The following is a 7,463-nucleotide window of genomic DNA, read 5'->3' on the forward strand; positions in this document are numbered from 1 at the left end:
ACTGCCGGTCGCTTTCCGCCCGGCGGGGGGGGGGGGGGGGGGGGGAGACCCTCAACCCCGAAATTTCGGTACACCCCGAAACTACGGTACACCCCGAAACTACGGCACGTCCAGAAACTACGGTACGCCGGCCGGCGAAGAACAGACGCCCATGCTTTTTGCTGTCCCAGCAACCTCCAAAACTTGAAAGTTATTTCGAAAACCGTTAACCTTAATATTAACGACGCACGTTAAATAATTCGATTATATTTTCCATTGGTTTATATATTACGATTGAATGAAACAGCAATTAAAATATTATATTACGTGCTGATTTTCGTAAGAAATACTAAGTATTATCTTTGAAAAAAAAAAAAACAAAAAAAAAACAAGTATTTTCACATATGCAAAAATAACCATAGCAGTATCTTGTATGGGCGTAAATTAAGTAAGTTTTCATTTAATGGTTTTGAGAATTTTAAAAGCCAATTTATATTTTAAACCTAGCATGGTCGGTTGTTTATAAGTCTTTAATTAAACATTTATATGTGGCCTTTATTATGAAACTCTTAAGTTTAGTATGTTATTCGTAAATAAATTTAAAAAAAATCGTTTTTATACAGCTCAGAAATCAGAGTTTTTTATTTTATTAAAAACAAAAACAAAATTATGACAAAGGAAACATACAAAGGCTCAATTCAAAATGGTATACAACACTCGATCTCATGCTTTCAAATCATGCTAGCATAAAAAATATGAATTGGCATTTAAGTGTTTCAAAAGCATTAAATTACACTTATTGAATTGATGAAATCGTTTATGAACTATCAACTATAGTTATAATTTTGAATCAATTAAAATCACTGGCCAAAATACAAAATGGTAGAGGAAAAATAATTGAAGAAACTACATACTTAGATCACTGAAAACCATTTTAACAAGAGTTGAAGAAAAAGAAGAAGAAATTGGAGGAATTTTTCACAACTATGCGTAAACGTAAAAAACAGCAGCACAAAAAGTTGTTTAAAAATTTGGTGACCAACACAATCATGATATAGTGAACTGTGTGTGTAAAAAGATTAAAGAATTTATTTTTTTCAGAACATACTAACTTGGCACGAGATTTGAGGACATTTAAACCTATAGGGTAAAATATACTTACTAAGGTATAAACAAATATATATAGAATATCATGGTAACGAAAAATTAATTAAATGCATAAATTTTACAATTATTTTTTTTTATGAAAACATAAAACGTTCGGGATTTACATATACAATACAAATAAACCACAAGATAGTGTTAAATCTCTGGTCGTTGCAGATTTTTTGGTTCTTAGATTTTTTGACGTGACAACGTCTAATAAAACGATGAACGCCGGCTGCACGCACGAAAAAGGATGTCTCATTGACACGTTACGCTCATTGTCCCGTTACGCTCATTATACGCTTGCGCCGCATCTATCTCTCTTCCAGTCGACTGGAACAACCATCGATTTGACTTTTTCGAGGCACATTAAACTTGAAACACACCCATTCGTTTCCTACTTTTCCTATCATCGTCCTATCCTTAACAAGATCTAAGTTCATAAACCAAACTAAAATTGTATCACTTTTATTTAGTCTGTTGGAGTTATGAGGGTTGATATCTAGGCCGATGAAATGATTTATAAGTTTATTGTTAGACGTTAGTCACAAAATTATGTTACCATATCGAATACAAATATAAAATATGAAATATCAATATTATTATTAGCTAATGTATGCCTTATGAATACTTATATGCAAATACTAAACGAATTTCAAAAACTGACAATATTATTTAGAAAATTTATTTACTAAAAACATATAAACAAACTAGTTTCGGAATTATAAATATTAATCTTAAAACCGTATTCACCCCGTTTTCAGCCCTTAGGGTATAATTTTAGTTGGTAATTTTTCTAAGTTTATTATTGGTTCCCAATATCACTTCTTATGCTTAATTAATTTCAGAAATATAATTTATTATCTTAAAACGATGTTTATCATTTTTTCACCCCCTAGGGGTGCAGTTCTGTTTTATATATATATATATATATATATATATATATATATATATATATATATATATATATATATATATACTGGTTTTAATTTGGCCAAAAAACATTTATAATAAAAATAATCCATCAAAATCCGCCCAGTAGTTTTCGATTGATGCTCGAACAAACAGATAAAAAATTAAAAAAAAACTATATTTTTGAAATCTCCATAATGTAAATAGCCATTTGAAATCTTTTTTTTTTTTTCATTATTTCATCCAATGTATATAGTTTTACTTCGAAAAGTTTTATTATTAATGTAGTTATGGAGAACTGTTTATTTACATAGCCATTTGCAATCTTTTTTTTCTTTTTTTTTTTTTCATAATTTCATCCAATGTATAAAGTTTTACTTCGAAAAGTTTTATTATTAATGTAGTTATGGAGAACTGTTTATTTACATTGCAGTAGAATTATTGCACATCTGAGTACCATGGCTGCTTCCTCGTATTATGTGGTACGCGAGGTTATATATTGGTACGGGCACCACTTTATTGGTACGTCCGACAATTACTGCGCGCGCACTGCGGACGCAAGTCCTGCGCATGCGTCGCCCGTTCCCAGGATGCACCGCGTGAAGGTAATCAGGCAGCATGAAAAGCTCATAACCCAAGCATGAAACGTAAAAAGTTCAATTAGGAGTTTTTCAAATACCCGTTTATAAACTACGCAAGACGCAAAAACGCAACACAAACATCGGCCACCAATATCAACTTCTTGCGTTTCTTCTTACTTTATCGTCAATAATGTTCGCAGGCTTTCACGGCCATTGCCTGAAGTAGCTTGACTTCTGGGTTGTAGCCGTGTCCTTGGCGAATAATTCACCGACGTTTCCGTCGACACTGCAGTCGCCATCATCAGGGAGCAGTTACATATTACCTACAGTACCTACTACCTACAGTATGTAGGTAACTAACTGCTCCCTGATGATGGCGACTGCAATGTCGACCGAAACTTCGGTGAATTATTCGCAAAGAACACGGCTACAACCCAGAAGCCAAGCTACTTACTTTATCGTCTTTCATACTTATTTGAAGTGGTATGTTCCGAAAACTTCTAGAAGACGCAGACGTAATGTGCATAGAATGCCACTATGTTAGTTTTTGATGTGTAACATCTTAGCTCTCGATATACTGGCATTTGGTAGTAGTAATTTCGTGAATGGAACGGAAATGTGTAACAATGGTGCTGCCATCTTTGGCGTGTGGCGCGAACCAAAGATCACAAAGCAAAAAGGGAAACTTTTTGTATTAACTGTATAGTGAATTTTGACAATATGGGCAATATATATTAATAAAATTAATTGTCAAAAAACAGGTCCAAAGACGGTATTTTCCCCCGTTAATCGGAGCTGTTTGGTTATAAAGTTTGAAATTTCAGTCTGCGAATCAAATGATTCAACAGTTAACGTAGCTTCTCCGGCAGCGAATTCTAGCGGCGGGCGCGGAAACTACGTGTGATTCGCGTCCAGAAATGTAGTGGAAAACACATTTCAACGCTCGGCATTAATTTAAAGAATTCTACGTTAAATTTCGTGTCCTAGTTTCGTAGGCTACATGAGAACACGTGAATTTGCTCGTTATCGAGATTAGATGTTACACATCTCTGGCGAGTATATAAACTCAATTTTAAAAAAAAATATATATATATAAATCGAGTTTTCAATGTTTTAAACTTTCGCACAGTGAAAGAAAATAGCACTCTTAAATCAGATTATCGACAATTTGTTAATGTTTTCATGATGATCATTAATTGAAAAACCAAGCCCTGGCGAATAAATTATTTTGTAAACTGTTTTACAGTTTCAAGTTGTAAATTTGGTGATGTCTTGCGAATTCCGTGCTTAGTAAACGAGCTTCTTGTGTTGGTTGCTTTTTACCCCTTGCGTAGTTAATAAACCCAGCCAAAAGCGCACGAAAGAAGCACGTAGAAAACGCAGAAAATCTACGGTGGTTTTTGAAACACGTGATCGCAGACATCCTCAAACCTACACAGAAAAAAAAAATATCTGTATTTTTACAAAAATTCCTTTGGAAACCAGTTGCCAAGAAATAATCGGTAATATGTACTACAAGAAACATAGTATGACTTAGTACAACACATGGGTATGATTTTTTTTTGCAAATACGAAATACTTTTTTCGAGATAATAGTGAGCATTTCTTACGAACATTTGCACCTAATTTATCCAGTCAGTTTTCCATATTAAAACTGCATGTATATATATATATATATATATATATATATAAATCGATGTGTCTATGTATGTTCCCTATGGACTTCAAATCGGCTTGACTGATTTTGATGAAATTTTTCAGGCGATCTTCAGATAAGCCCAGCAGGTGATCATGTGGAGTTTGGTAGCGATCGGATAAACAGAAAAGTTTTCAAATTAATACAAAATTAGATTTTTTTCTATTTTTTTTTTTTTTTTTTTTAGATTTGTGAACATTCACAATTAAAAGCGATATTAGGGTCGCTAAGTATTTATAATAACAATGTTGTTCGGCTACAACTTCAAAGACGTAGGTCTGTCTGCACAAACCTTATGAAGCACTTTTAGACCATGAGTCGTATAAATGTTTTTTTTTTTTTTTTTTTTTACTTATTTGGTTGTGATGAACCTGGATACTATGTTTGACGGTCCTGTTTATATATATATATATATATGTATATGTGTGTGTGTGTGTGTGTGTGTGCATATGTGCATATATATACTCACCGCCTGTCACTCGCGACGAGCTCCGAATCACTGTGACGATTGTCTCGCACTCTCTCCCGAGATTGAAGCATTTGTTGCAATAATTATCTCCGAGGGGGGCTGTTATCAGTATCCACGCGCCGCGCTGATAATGCCGAGACAAGATAAAATATCGATTTGTACCTTGTTTTTTTTTTTTTTTTTTTTACCTGCCAAGTTTGCCTGTGATTTTGGCCCCTCCCCCCTCCAACCCCCTTGTTTTTCAGAGTAGACCCAGTAGTTGCACGAAATATTTGTCCTGGACCCTTTTTTAAAAGAGCGGGTCTAGTGACCAGACGCATCATTTTTTAAAACATCATTTACACAATCGCACTAAGGTTTTTCACGAAATTTAACGCCCACAAAAACAAGCTTGTGCATGGGTGATAACTCGTCTATTTTTACTTATTTTCAACTGTTCTGAAATAATTAAAAAAAATAGTAGTCTTTTCTTAACAATATGTATTTCTTTACATTAAAGCCTTTACTTTTGAAATGGGACGTTAATTACATAAATTATACGACTTTGCTCCATCCGCTATGCTGGCTTGTGTGTGTGTATATATATATATATATTATGTTACTGATTATAGATTTTATAGAGAAATATTTAGATGGTTGGATTGAAGAAATAGATATATATATATATATATATATATATAAATTGCATAGCAGAAGAAACATAAATTTTAACTTACAGTATAGCGCATGACCAAGATGCAACTAGAGAGGCAAAAAGTGGTGGCGATGTTTTAGGAACTGAGGTCGGTTACCGTTAGCAGGTTATTTGTCCATACTTCAGGTTTTCATTTGACATACGTTGTATGTCCTTAGCAAAGGCTAGGGACGAGAATTTTATGATTTTATAATTAGGTAAATTTTGGTTTTTAAAAGAGGAGATTTCAGTATAAATTTTTTATTCTTATACATTGTATTTATGCGTAAAACTACTGCATTATTCAACCAATACGAAACAAAAATATTTTCTTTATGCTTATTTTATCAAAAAGTCTCGTATTTATTTATATATGACGCACTTTAGACTAAATTAATTAGTAATAAGCATATTTATAACAGAACTACTCAAAAACCAAAAATTAATCGGCAAATATATGTGTGTTTAAAAAAACGTGCCAATGCCATTAATGCAAAAACATGTTCCTAATAAGAGATGATAAGCTTTTTCGCGTGTATCTAGTTCGTAAAGGGTACAAAATGCATGCTAAATAAATTACATTCAATGAGTACACCACTGCACCCATGAACACGTGAAGAAGAGACGTAGTGCCAGGCTACTTATTTAAAATGAAGCTGAAATAAATTCAAGCAGTTAAACACCGGGTATGCTTAAAGAAGTGTGGACATAAAGCAAATAAAAAAAGACTTCATTCGTTTGTGACTTTTAACGTGAACCAAAATTTTTAGAGCATTCGAGTCATTGAAACTATAAGAATGTTTGAAAACCAACAAACATCAAAGCTCTTGGCTTTTCATTGTCAGATTGACGAAAAAACGTATACATGCAGTGGCATAGTTTCGAAAGTTAAGTGTCTTATTTGAAAAAAAAAAAACTATATGGTTAATAGCCAAACAACAATATATAATACAACTCTCAAAAATCTTATGAAGAGCACAATTATATACAGGAAATTCTAATTGCTCTGTGATTCTATTTTTGATAGCCTTAAAACTCACGACTTTCATGTAATTAGCCTATACCTTTCAGGGAGATTTAAAAGAAATACTACCAATTGTAGCCGTTACCATGGTGCGACTTTTCGAAAAAAAAAAATATATATAGTTTTTCGTTTAATGGTTTATAGCCCCTAAAACCTTTTTCAACACAGGGTTTGTCCGTAAAGTAATGAGACTAGGTCTGGTAAAAATGAATAATTTATTTGACCCGATCGGTACATGTTGTTACAAATCTACAAAATGGTCTCATTGTGCGTCGATACACCGTTTCCAACGTGAGATTCCGACGCTGCAAAGTCTCTTTGGAAGTCAGCTGCTTTAACCTTTTTCAGAGAGACTCTGTGACTGTTGGAATGGCGGGAACATCTTCGAAATGGTAACCTTGCGTGATTCCCTTGGGCTTCGGGAACAAGGGAAAAGTCTTACGGGCGCACATCCGGGCTGTCCGGTGGTTAGATGAGTGTGGTACAGGCAGGGGCGCAACAACTAAATTTCCAAAATGGGGGGGCAATATACCTTTTTATAAAGAATTATCGATCCCCCCTATTGAAGCGGGGGGTCCGGGGGACCTCCCCCGGGAAAATTTGTATTTCAAGGTGGAAAATGGTGCTATTTAAGCAGTTTTATTATCTAAAAATTCATTACACAGCACTTTCTTTGACCCCGTTCTCCCCCACTTCAAGGTTTCAGAAGGGGGGGGGGGCAAAATACCCTTGCCCCCCCTGTTGTTGCGCCCCTGGGTACAGTGGCTGAGGCGGTGACTATGCTGGGTTGGTGGCCCTAGCCTCTGGTCATAGCCGAAGCTCTAACACCTTCCCGATCAAACAACAGGAAGCGATCCCTAACAGTATTGTTTTTTTCTCTTAAAGCTCTGGAATGTTATTAAAAGCGAACCGGAACGCTACTCCTACCCTACCCTATTAGGGCGCATTATGTGGGAGGGGAACATGCTGAGAACGCCGGCCGT

This window comes from Bacillus rossius, chromosome 18 (genome assembly GCF_032445375.1).
Source record: "Bacillus rossius redtenbacheri isolate Brsri chromosome 18, Brsri_v3, whole genome shotgun sequence".
Lineage (NCBI taxonomy): Eukaryota > Metazoa > Arthropoda > Insecta > Phasmatodea > Bacillidae > Bacillus > Bacillus rossius.